The sequence below is a fragment of the Prionailurus viverrinus genome, chromosome C1 (assembly GCF_022837055.1).
Source record: "Prionailurus viverrinus isolate Anna chromosome C1, UM_Priviv_1.0, whole genome shotgun sequence".
In the NCBI taxonomy this organism is placed as follows: domain Eukaryota; kingdom Metazoa; phylum Chordata; class Mammalia; order Carnivora; family Felidae; genus Prionailurus; species Prionailurus viverrinus.
The window spans coordinates 965,612-977,039 of record NC_062568.1 but is presented as its reverse complement, the minus strand read 5'-3'; the positions used below and the strand labels follow the sequence as shown (position 1 = coordinate 977,039).

The 11,428-nt window shown below is 45.5% G+C and overlaps 1 long non-coding RNA gene across 1 annotated transcript; it reads left to right on the top strand.

Moving 5' to 3' along the window:
* The first annotated feature begins 2,087 nt into the window (after positions 1-2,087).
* Positions 2,088-11,064, top strand: LOC125173696 (uncharacterized). The gene is made up of 4 exons (XR_007155124.1): positions 2,088-2,321; positions 9,520-9,742; positions 10,427-10,479; positions 10,623-11,064. It is a non-coding gene; the product is annotated as an uncharacterized LOC125173696 (long non-coding RNA).
* The last annotated feature ends 364 nt before the right edge of the window (positions 11,065-11,428 follow it).

The window sequence follows — 11,428 nt, the reverse complement described above, 5'->3', positions numbered from 1 at the left end:
ACTGTTGCATGGGAAAAGGTGGGGAGAGGCCTGGGGGAGGAGCTCAGGACAGGGTAGGAGGACAGGAGCCCGGGACGTGGCGGGAGGCGGTTCTCGGACCCAAAGCTATGCTCAGTGACGTGTCCAGAACACTTTGGGCTCAGAGACGATGGACCACATACACATAAATGATTTCCATCACAATGGTCTCCGAGAACTTAGCTTTCTAAATCTGTAAAGTTAAGCATTTTGATGCTGATCGTTAAGGATGTGTATCTATTTCAATGCCGGGGACCGTTAAAAGCATTTCAGAAACACTTGGAAGGCATTTTTGCTGAAGGAAATTTACTGCAGCCACTGAATTCCATAGATAGAGACAAGAGGAAACTAATTCAGAGTTCTGTCGTGGCGCTCTAAGCCAGCTCCTCACTGCTCTGCCACAAACGTGTTCTCTAGTTTGTTCTCTAGATCGATGAGGGGAACGGACCCAGTGATGCTGTACTGTAGTGACAATTATAGGAATGACATTCACACACACACACACACACACACACACACACACACCACATCTTAAAATTAAAAGCAGTCCGGGGGCACCTGAGAGGCTCAGTCAGTTAAGCATCTGACTCTTGGTTTCAGCTCAGGTCATGATCTCATGGTTCGTAAGTTCGAGCCCCAGATCGGGCTCTGTGCTGGTGGCATGGAGCCTGCTTGGGATTCTCTCTCTCTCTCTCTCTCTCTCTCTCTCTCTCTCCCCCTCCCTCCCTGGTTTGCTCTGTCTCTCTCTCAAAAAAATAAATAAACATAAATTAATAAATTTATATAATTTATTAAATTAAATTAAAAGCAGTCTGTTATTAATAAGCAGTTCACTATTCTTTCTTTCTCCTTCCTCCCTCTCTTCCTTCCTTCTTCCTTTAGAACAGCAAACTTAAGCAGCACCTAGAAGCTATTTCCTGGTTTTGCACACTTGGGGCCAGGAAATGGTGATGATAACTCAGAAGTAGGTCCACTCAATCCAGCTATCTACAGATAACAACACCTAAGGATTGAAAAACAAAAACAAAAACAAAACCTCTACATATCTTTATGAAGATAAGACTGCTTTAAGAATAATGGAACCCGTGCAGGGGCGCCTGGGTGGTGCAGTCGGTTAAGCGTCTGACTTCAGCCAGGTCACGATCTCGCGGTCCGTGAGTTCGAGCCCCGTGTCGGGCTCTGGGCTGATGGCTCAGAGCCTGGAGCCTGTTTCCGATTCTGTGTCTCCCTCTCTCTCTGCCCCTCCCCCTCCCCCGTTCATGCTCTGTCTCTCTCTGTCCCAAAAATAAAAATAAACGTTGAAAAAAAAGAATAATGGAACCCGTGCAGATGTAACAACATACTAGAACTCATCACGCATATGCATAGATTAGGACGCGTCAAGAATACAGCTGAGCACGTATGCTTTCTAAGCTTGACTGTGCCAAATGTGTGGTGGTTGCTGGGCCAGCATGGTTAAGGGCACAGTTATGCTGACCTGTGTCCCTCTCTTCTGGGCTCCAGAATTCTCTTCTGTGGGGTCCAGCCTGCTCTGGCTCATCGGTCCTGCAAGATGTCTGATTTCTGTTTGCTAAGGTGTCTCATCTCTTTCCACTAAGCCTTGGCTTCTGCTTTCGCATCTGTCCAATCCTCAGGCTTTGAGGTCTGAATCTTTATCAGTTGGTATAAATGAAAAGACTTGTAAATTCCAGGCGGTCTTAGTGAACTGAACCACTGAAATGTCACCTTTCTGCCTCTTCACTGCGGTCTGTCATAGCTCTGATTTCCCTGTGGGGAAGGACGGTCCTTCCCTTGGAAAGGGTTCATCATCTCCTGCTAGGGTTCATTGAACACGACAGTAGCCACGATATTCCCTGCAAAACACCATTAAATATCAGCCCAACCCGTCCTGTCCCTGGAAGCCAACAGGCCTTGCTGTTTACAGACAGCGTAGGCAAGTCTGCAGTTAACCTGGGAAAACTCTCGGTTTCTACTGGGCGTGGCTTCAAGCGTCTACTGGGCGTGGCTGCAAGATTCTACTGGGCGTGGCTGCAAGATTCTACTGGGCGTGGCTTCAAGATGGCAGGTGGTTTCACCTTTCGGTAGTCTCTGAGTTTATGCGGGTTTTATTCAACAGGTTTCCAAAGTCGGTTTTTATTATCTCACCCTTTTTACTCACCTTTTGCTACAGAACCTTTACTTCCTGCTGCTACTAAGATCCAAGCCCCCGTTCACCACAGCTAACGTTTTTCTTCACCGCAGAGTTGGTTCCCTCCTAGGGACCGCTGTTGGAACATCTGGACTCAGCTTCCAGAGACACACGGGTAAGTTGCTGCCCCTTTAAGGACGGTGTTTCTTAGCAACGATGGATTGTTGGCCCTGTTTCCTATCAATCGATTCTCCGCAAGCCGTGCTCTGCTAAGTTTCCAAACTAACCATTGAGAAGTAGTAGCTGATGCACTGAAACTAGCATGCTCTTCCAAAAAAAAAAAAAAAAAAAGTCAAAAAAATCTAATCAGAGTAACATGTTGTAGGACTATTCTAGTTGTACTGATTCATACTACTTATCAGTGTTGCTTAATATTTTCTGTGAAGCTCCAAATGTGCTTTTTGTTTCAGTGCCTGGAACAACTGTGGCCAACAAAATTTAAATATATACATCTAAGTCTCTGGGTACACATGCATATTCATATATTTATGTATATATACTTTTCATTTCTTCCGTTTACATTTCATTTTCCTTTGCATTTCTTCACGTGCTTATTGGTCGCTCATGTTCCTTGTTGAATGACTGGTCAGTGCAGGACAAGTGTGACCTTTGTCTGCAGAGACCTCATCCGGACCCCTGCTAAGGAAAGCATGAACCCAGCCAGGAAAGCATGGGTTCCACTCAGAGCCTCAGATTATATGTCATTAAGGCAAGAAACTTGGACCAGAGAATCCTCGGGTCCTTGCAGGCTCTCGGTATTTATGATTCCAGGAATAACTTCTCTTCATCCTCAGAAATAAGTGCCAGGGAGGGAAACTTCAGAGCACCATGAGAGGAGGAAATAAGGGGACCCCGCTTATTTTGGGGGCCATGGAAGTCTCCTTGGAGAAGAGATGGGAGCATAAGTAGAAGCGAGCGGTTGCAATGGGGACCAATAAAGGAGAAATGGGAGTGATAAAGACAAAAACACATCCAGTGACACCTGTTACACATGGAAAGGCAGTCTCCATTTGGGACCACTGTGATAAGCACAGAGATCGCCATGATGGGGTTTTGCAGTGGAAGGAAGACGGGGTCGTCTCCAAAGACCGCATGGGCAAGTAGGGATTTCTAGCCAAGGGGCAGGGTGGGGATCAGTGGATGGAAAATTACTAAGAGGAAACATCAGGAATAAAGGAGGTTCTGGCTACACCTACCTGCTGAGTCTTGCTGAAGACAGGCCAGACGTGACCACGTATCACCTGGGGGCTGGATCCTGGTCAGATATTGAGGGCCATCAGATAGCCAGGGCAGGGGGTCCTGGTCAATCTCCTGAAGCAGGACTCTTGCGAAAGCCAGATTTTACAAGGTGGTGCACAGATAGGTTCAGGAACCTGACTGGAGTTTGGTCAAGCAAAGAATCTTTGTCAGGGGTGGCAGGGACATTTGGGATTAAATGATTAAATTTAATCCAATGGGTTTTATGTTAGACTAAGTGATTAAGTCTAAGGCTGGGCATGGAAGACACGAGGACATCTGAATCAGCCTCTGAGAAAGATACGAATAAGCTGGAGGGTGCTGTCGTTCCCAGTCTCTATTCTCTTTGCCATGTAGTTTCTCCGTGTCCACCCACTGAGGGCAGGGTCACTTCCCCATGCCTTGGTGATGGGCCCAACCATGTGATTTGCTTGGGCCAATGGGGTGTTGTAGGCACGGAATGTTCCCATGTGCTTCCATTGGATCTGTGTTTCTGCCATTTATCCAAGGGGCCCTGCTGCGCCTGGAGGGAAGATGGTGGCCATGTAGAGCAGAGCTACCTCCAGCCATGCTGAGTCTAGACTAGCTGACCCCTGGTCAACCCACGGGCTCGGGAGCTACATAAACACCTATTGCCACATGCTGTGATTGATGACATTCAGAAGTAAGGCTACGGTTATCTGCTATATGGCAAACTTGGGCTTGAGTGGAGCTAATGGTGACCTCCAGGGCTCTTCAAGCCATACTGCAGGAAGAATTATATCTGCTTCCAGGGAGTTCCAACACCGGGTAGAAGCCTGGACACTGACTTGGGTTAAGGCAAGGAAGTCCAGTGAGACGCTAGGAAGAAGGAACTGGTGAGCTGTAGAAAGGCCACCAGGATCCAGGCAAAGGGAAGGGGAATCAGCAAAACCAACTTAACAAAGAAACAGGAGTAAATCCAGGAACCATGTGGGAAGCCTGCTGTATTAACCGGAATGGATAGAAGGTGTTAGAGGAAGGTCAGAAAGAACTTCATGGCCTGTGCATGTCCTGGGGAAGAGCCTGATATCCCTGCTCATGGGAACAGCACGGATTCAAAGCACACTGCCCTTTGGGACAGGTGCACACCCAGCACTGCCAAGGAGGGATCAAGACCTGTGGGGGACTTAGCCTCAGGGTCTGAGATGTGGCAGGGGGCAGCGCAGGTGGAAAGGATAGCATTTTCCATGCATGTGGTGCTGTCACGTACATCGTCTCCTTCATCTTCCCCATCGTCCTAGAAGTAGGTACTAACATGCGCATCCTCTGGATCAGGACCCGGGGTTCATGTAAACCAAGTGGTTTTCCTCCAGGTCACGTGAACAGAAAGAGGCAGCACCGGGGTCCAAACCCATCACTTCTGGATTCTGCCCTCTTATGGGAGAGCTTGCCCCCAGCACACGTATCCGAGGTCTGTTCTCCTGGCTGCGACCGCGTTTGTCGTCTGCTTTTCATTTCAGTCGTTCAGAATATCCAGCAAATTCCTTTTGCTTTGGTTCCATGCTCGCAAGGCCACTTTCTGTTTACCTTTCGCTTTCTCGCATAGACTTGTTGGTAGGCGGACCCTAAGTGTTTCCAACTTTAAGAAGTTTATTCTGTGGTCCTTGCTGCGAGTTCGTAGGTTGGCATCCCTGAGCATGCTCGAGCCTCTGCTGATGTTGGGTAGGATAAGGCTTGGTAGCTCTGGGTTTATTAACCATCAAGATTCCGGACATGGAACGGACCTCAAACTTGGCGACCCGCTCAGCCAGATTTGGGGTGACTTTCCTGGACAGCACTGCTCGGGCTTCACGTCTTTCAACTGCGCAACACAGTGGCAAGACCGGGCTAGCGGGCTTATTTTTGGAGGGCCTGTTCTTGAACTCCACACTGCCTTCTTCTTGGGTTAATAGCACCATGCTTTGGTGACACAGTAATACTTTCTGCCGTCATTAGCTCCCAATGCAAAGGGTAGAAAGCAAACCATAAGATGCTAATAGAGCTTTTTTTTTTTTTTTTAAATAAATAAAAAAGAAGGAATGCATCGTATCACAGTTACAAATCTCCGAGACTGAGACGAGGAGGTTCCTCTGTGTGGCAGCCTGGTACCGTCTATACGGAAGGACGGGCTTGGCGTCCCCACGCGCAGGCTCCGTGGCACTGTTCGGTGGCCCAGGTGACACGCTTGTTTGGTCTGGAACACGCTCTGAAGTATACGTTTTCTGCTGGAAGAAAAACATGTTTTAAGAGGTTTTGTTTCGTTTCGCCGGCTGCTGATTCAAACACTTGTCCTGCTTTCATAGTCCGTGATTAATTGCAGGTTCCTACTCCTGTGGGAATTACTCAAGGCTCCTCTCAAAGCCGTGCTGCACTCGTCAGCGTGACTCACCTTTTCACGATTCCAGAGCTAATAACAGGGATTATCCAGTCGGCACTTCGGGAAATGAGTGAGAGTGAAGTAAGCTAGCGAGCTCCTTCTACCTCTCTTGAGTTTGAAACGGAAGGTTTTATTTTTTCTTTTCCTAAGCGTTTGCTTTTCTGTTTTTGTTTTCTGCAGAAGGGGACTGTTACATTTGCTTTTCTTAGGGAAAAAAAAAACTTTTTAATGAAGTCTAGCCTATAGAAGAAAGCACAGATCGGGGCGCCTGGGTGGCGCAGTCGGTTAAGCGTCCGACTTCAGCCAGGTCACGATCTCGCGGTCCGTGAGTTCGAGCCCCGCGTCAGGCTCTGGGCTGACGGCTCGGAGCCTGGAGCCTGTTTCCGATTCTGTGTCTCCCTCTCTCTCTGCCCCTCCCCCGTTCATGCTCTGTCTCTCTCTGTCCCAAAAATAAAATAAACGTTGAAAAAAAAAATTAGAAGAAAGCACAGATAGGTAATGAGTGTGCAGCCCGATAGATGTTGGCAGTATAAACCCACCGACGTTTCTGGCACCCCAGAACAAGAATCAAAACATGGCCAGCTGTTTGAGGTATAATTAACAAATAAAAATTATACATACTGATTTGCTGTGCAGCATGGTTTTTTAAAATACATATACATTGTAAAGTGATTACCTCAAGCAAGTTAATTCACGTAACTGTGACCTCGCGATGTGTATGCGTGAGAACGCTTACAATCTACTCTCTCAGCATAGTTCAGTTATGTAACACAGTATTACTGAGTCTAGTCACCCTGCGGTACATTAGGTCTTCAAGACGTATTTATCCTGCAGAACTGAAACGTTGTGCCCTTGGCCGACATCTCCCCATTTCCCACCCCTCCAGCCTCCGGCAGCCACCATCCCAGTCCCTGCTTCTGTGAGGTAGGCTTTTTAAAAAAAAATTTTTTTTTTTAACGTTTATTTATTTTTGAGACAGAGAGAGACAGAGCATGAACAGGGGAGGGGCAGAGAGAGAGGGAGACACAGAATCGGAAGCAGGCTCCAGGCTCTGAGCCGTCAGCCCAGAGCCCAACTCGGGGCTCGAACTCACGGACTGCGAGATCGTGACTTGAGCCGAAGTCGGACGCTTAACTGACTGAGCCACCCAGGAGCCTGTGAGGTAGGCTTTTTACGAATCACACGCATACAAGTGAGATCATGTAGTATTTGTATTTCTGTGCCTGGATTATTTCACTTAGCACGATGTCCTCCAGATTCGTCTATGCTGTCACAAGTCACGGAGTTTCCTTCTTTTTAAAGGCTGATCATTTTCCACTTAAAGACTGTGTATATATGTGTGCATATATATATATTATGTATATGTGTGAGTGTGTATATATATAATGTGCATGTGTGTATATATGTGTGTAAATGTGTGTATATATAATGTGTACATATGTATACGTATATATGTGTATGTATATATGTATATATGTATACATGTGTGTATGCATGTATATAATGTGTACATGTGTATATATAATGTGTATATATGTGTGTGATATGTATATATGTATACATATATGTGTATGTATATATGTATACATATATGTGTATGTATATATGTGTATGTATATATGTATACCATATATGTATGTATGTATGTGTGTGTATGTATGTATGTATATACGTATACATATATATACACATTACATACATATATACACACACACATACACTTATATCTCACATTTAATTCATCTATTCATCCAGTGATGGACACTTAGGTTATTTCCATGTCTTGGCTATTGTGAGTAATTCTGCACTGAACATGGGGGTGCAGATATCTCTTCGAGACACTGATATCATTTCCTTTGGACATGTACCCAGAGGTGTGATTGCTAGGCTATGCGCTCCCTAATTTCTAACTCCTTAAAGATTTTCTTTGCCTTGAACTTTATGTAAATGGAATCAGACTATATACTCACTTGTCTGCTTTCCTTTTTTTCACACACTGCTAGGATTGTGAGTTTGAGTTTCGTCCGTATTATTAGGCCTAGCACTATTTGTTCATTTTTATTGCTGTATAGTATTCCACATCAAATCACAACTTATTCTACTGTTGACTCTGTCCCTCGTGACCAATGACGTGGACTCTCACTTCAAATATTCATCGGCCAATAATACTTAAATAATATTTATCTAACAGCGTTTCTCCATTTCTCTGTTGAGTCTTCTTTCTTTGGACTTTTAAACCTTTATTTTATTTTCTATAAATTTTTGAGTTTTTATTTTAGCTTGTAATCTACCGAGAAGTTGCAAGATTTATCTAATGAATACTCATATATCTCTTCATCTAGATTCATCAGTTATCAGCAATTTGCCACATTTGTTTTATCTATCTACCTATTTACGTATGTATCTATCTACTTATCTATCAATGTTTTGCGGATCCTTTGAGAGTAAGTTATAGACACTGTAACCCTTCATCTCGAAATACTTGAGGAGGGATCCCTTCAGCACAAGGACGTTTTCTTTCAAAACGACAATATTATTATCAAATGGGATGAATTTAGCATTTTCATATTGCTTTTATATGACATGGAATCCATATAAGAAATGTGGCAGGTGTCCTAATGCGTCTGTGATAGCACTTTCCCTGGACCAGGCCCACACGCTGCAGTCGGTTGTCACAGATCCGTAGACTCCTTTAATCAAAACGGGCTCTTACTCTGTCTTTGTTTTTCATGATATTGACATTTTTGAAGAATACAGACTAGCCATTTTAGTTTTTTTTTTTTTTAGTGTTTATTTATTTTCGAGAAAGTGCAAGTAGGGGAGGTATAAAGAAGGGGGGACTGAGGGTCTGAAGCAGATTTTGCGCTGACAGTGCAGAGCCTGATGTGAGGCTTGAACTCCCGAACCGTGAGACCACGACCTGTGCCGAAGTTGGATGCTCAACCAACTGAGCCACCCGGGTGCTCCCAGACTAGTCATTTTGTAGAATGTGTTCTGGTATGGATATTTCTGATATTTAAATCACAGTTTTTATTCTTCCCAGGAGATTCCATAATTGATGCTGTGTCCCCAGCGCCTCACTTCAGGAGGCCATAACGTCACTTTGGTCACCCAAATAAAATGATTTCCACCCTATTTCTCCACCAGAAAGCTAACCTTTTCCTCCTATGTTATTGATCTATGGAGAAATGATGCCATGTTGATATCAGGTTCCCCAACAACATTCACCCAACATTCACCCATTATATTGCCACTGTGGTCGTCACAAAGTGGTGATTTTCCAACCCCACGATGCCTTCTGTACTTGTTAGCTGGCATTTTGCCGTCAAAAAATGAGACTTCGCTTCTTTCCTTTGTGTTTCACTGTCTCTATTTTTTACCACAGGGTGGACTCCTGTGGTTCATTTTACATTCTGTGTCTTGTTCATTTTGGTCATTATTCTTTTGGAGAATCAACTCATTCTCCAAATTTGACCAGCGGGAGGTCCTACGTGCCAGTCAGGGTGCTTCGTGTTCGGGACCCATCTCTGAACACTTCCTCGCTTTACGGCACAAGACATTCCAGGCTCCTTAGTAGAGTCATTTGATGAGTCCCTTTTCTTAATGAAGTCTTTTAAGGTTATCACTTTCTCTATTCTGATTGGGAAATCCTCGCTTAGCTCAGCATCGTGAAATGTTGTTCCCATGATTTCTCCTACAGGCTTCAATATGTCACCTTCCACGTGTGGACATGCGATCTTGCTTGAATGGAGTTTGTTTCTGGAGCTGTGGTGAACTGTAAGGAGAAGAAACAGAACTTGAGAATGAAATGGGGCACTACTGATTACACAGGGCCAGCAGGCATAAACCAGAACTGTCTTGGGGAAACTGGGACAAAGCCCACCGGGACCCTGAGACCCACTGATGATGTGCGTCGCTTGCTGGTAACTTCCTGACCTCGGTGCCTACAGGTGTCCCCACCGCTCTGATGTCCTTGGTCTTCGTCAGACCCGTCAAGCACTCCCTCACCCGTAGCATGTGCTGTCCCCTCCACCCAAACTCAGCTCTCCCGGACAGCCATTGGGTTCCATCCACCCTTCACTGGGCCTCTGCTTAAAGTCATGTCCTCGGACACCCAATCCAGAAGAGCTCTGCCCTACGCTCTTGGTCACTCTCTTACCCTGCATCCTTTTCTTCATGGCACTTACCACTGCCTGATGTGGCCTGACACACTGGCTCAGATTCTCTTTATGAACCGTTGGGGCCTGTGACACTCATGACCGCACCTGCCTCCCAGCAGGACGCAATCAACATCCACCAAATGCACGACTGAGCGAGCTTTTGCCACCGCCGCGTCCTCACATCCGATGGACCTGGTCTTTCCCACCATGTTTTCTTCTTCAATGTTTAGTTGCTTCTTTTGTCTGCTTCTTTTTCTGGGAAAAAAAAAAAAGTTAGGATCCCCCTTCCCAAATTCTAACATAAATAAACAGAAACCACCTCTATTTGGATTATTTTTTGAAACTGTCCACAGCTAACACCTAATTAGGAGGCACACGCCATGGTCACCATGCTCTGCCTTACCACCCAGCGTGTAAGAATCTCCAACCTTCCTTCCCTTGTGCCAGGTTCTCTTAAGGCTCTCAGGATGGCGTTCAGTTGTCTTCAAGATGATCTCGAGGTATTTTGTGTTACTGTAGTAAATGGTGTCCCCTTTCTACCATATCTTCTCCCTTGGGATTTTGGGTGTGTAGGAAAACTCCTTTGGGTGTGATTGTGTCGACATGTCCCCGTGAATTTATGTTTACGTGTGCTACATTGCAGCGCACTTCGGCGCATCAGGCAGGTGGCGACCATCACGACGGCTGACACAGTTATGACGGCAAGGTTCACAGCGACAACCATAGCAATAACGTGGACACGCGGAGCATAACGCGGTCTCCAACACCGACAACATCTGGAGCCTAGGAGGCCCACGATAAGTATTTGCTGGATCCATGAATAAATTAGCACCCGTTGTCACAATCTTCATTTTTCCTGGTTTTACTGAGTGCCCCAAGTGAATCGCTGACTTACACCGATGACCATTGTTTTAGAGTAACTATCCTTAACCTGTGAGGCAAGAACCCTTCCTGTTCCAGTTTTCAAAGAGTTATGGCTGAAAAGGGGGCTGAAAGGTATCAGATGTATTTGCAACACCTTTGAGACGCTTCTCTAACTTTCTATTCAAACACATCAATATAACGGATCGCTTAAATGTTACAACACCTTTCCACCCCTGGGTATAAAATTCTGTATTTGTGTGTTCGTGTACGTGCATGTTCAGGTTTAGTCCAGAGGGGCGTGGTAGGGTTTTGATTAGGATTTTTACATTCTAACAATTTTTGAAAAAGGTTTATTTATTTTTGAGAAAGAGAGAGACAGAGAGAGAGTGGGGGAGGGACAGAGACAGAGGGAGACACAGAATCTGAAGCAGCTGCCAGGCTCCGAGCTGTCAGCACAGAGCCTGATGTGGAGCTTGAACTCACAAACGGTGAGATCATGACCTGAGCCGAAGTTGGACGCTTAACCAACGGAGCCACCCAGGCGCCCCTAAGATCTTTACGTTCTAGTTCAATGGATACGGATTT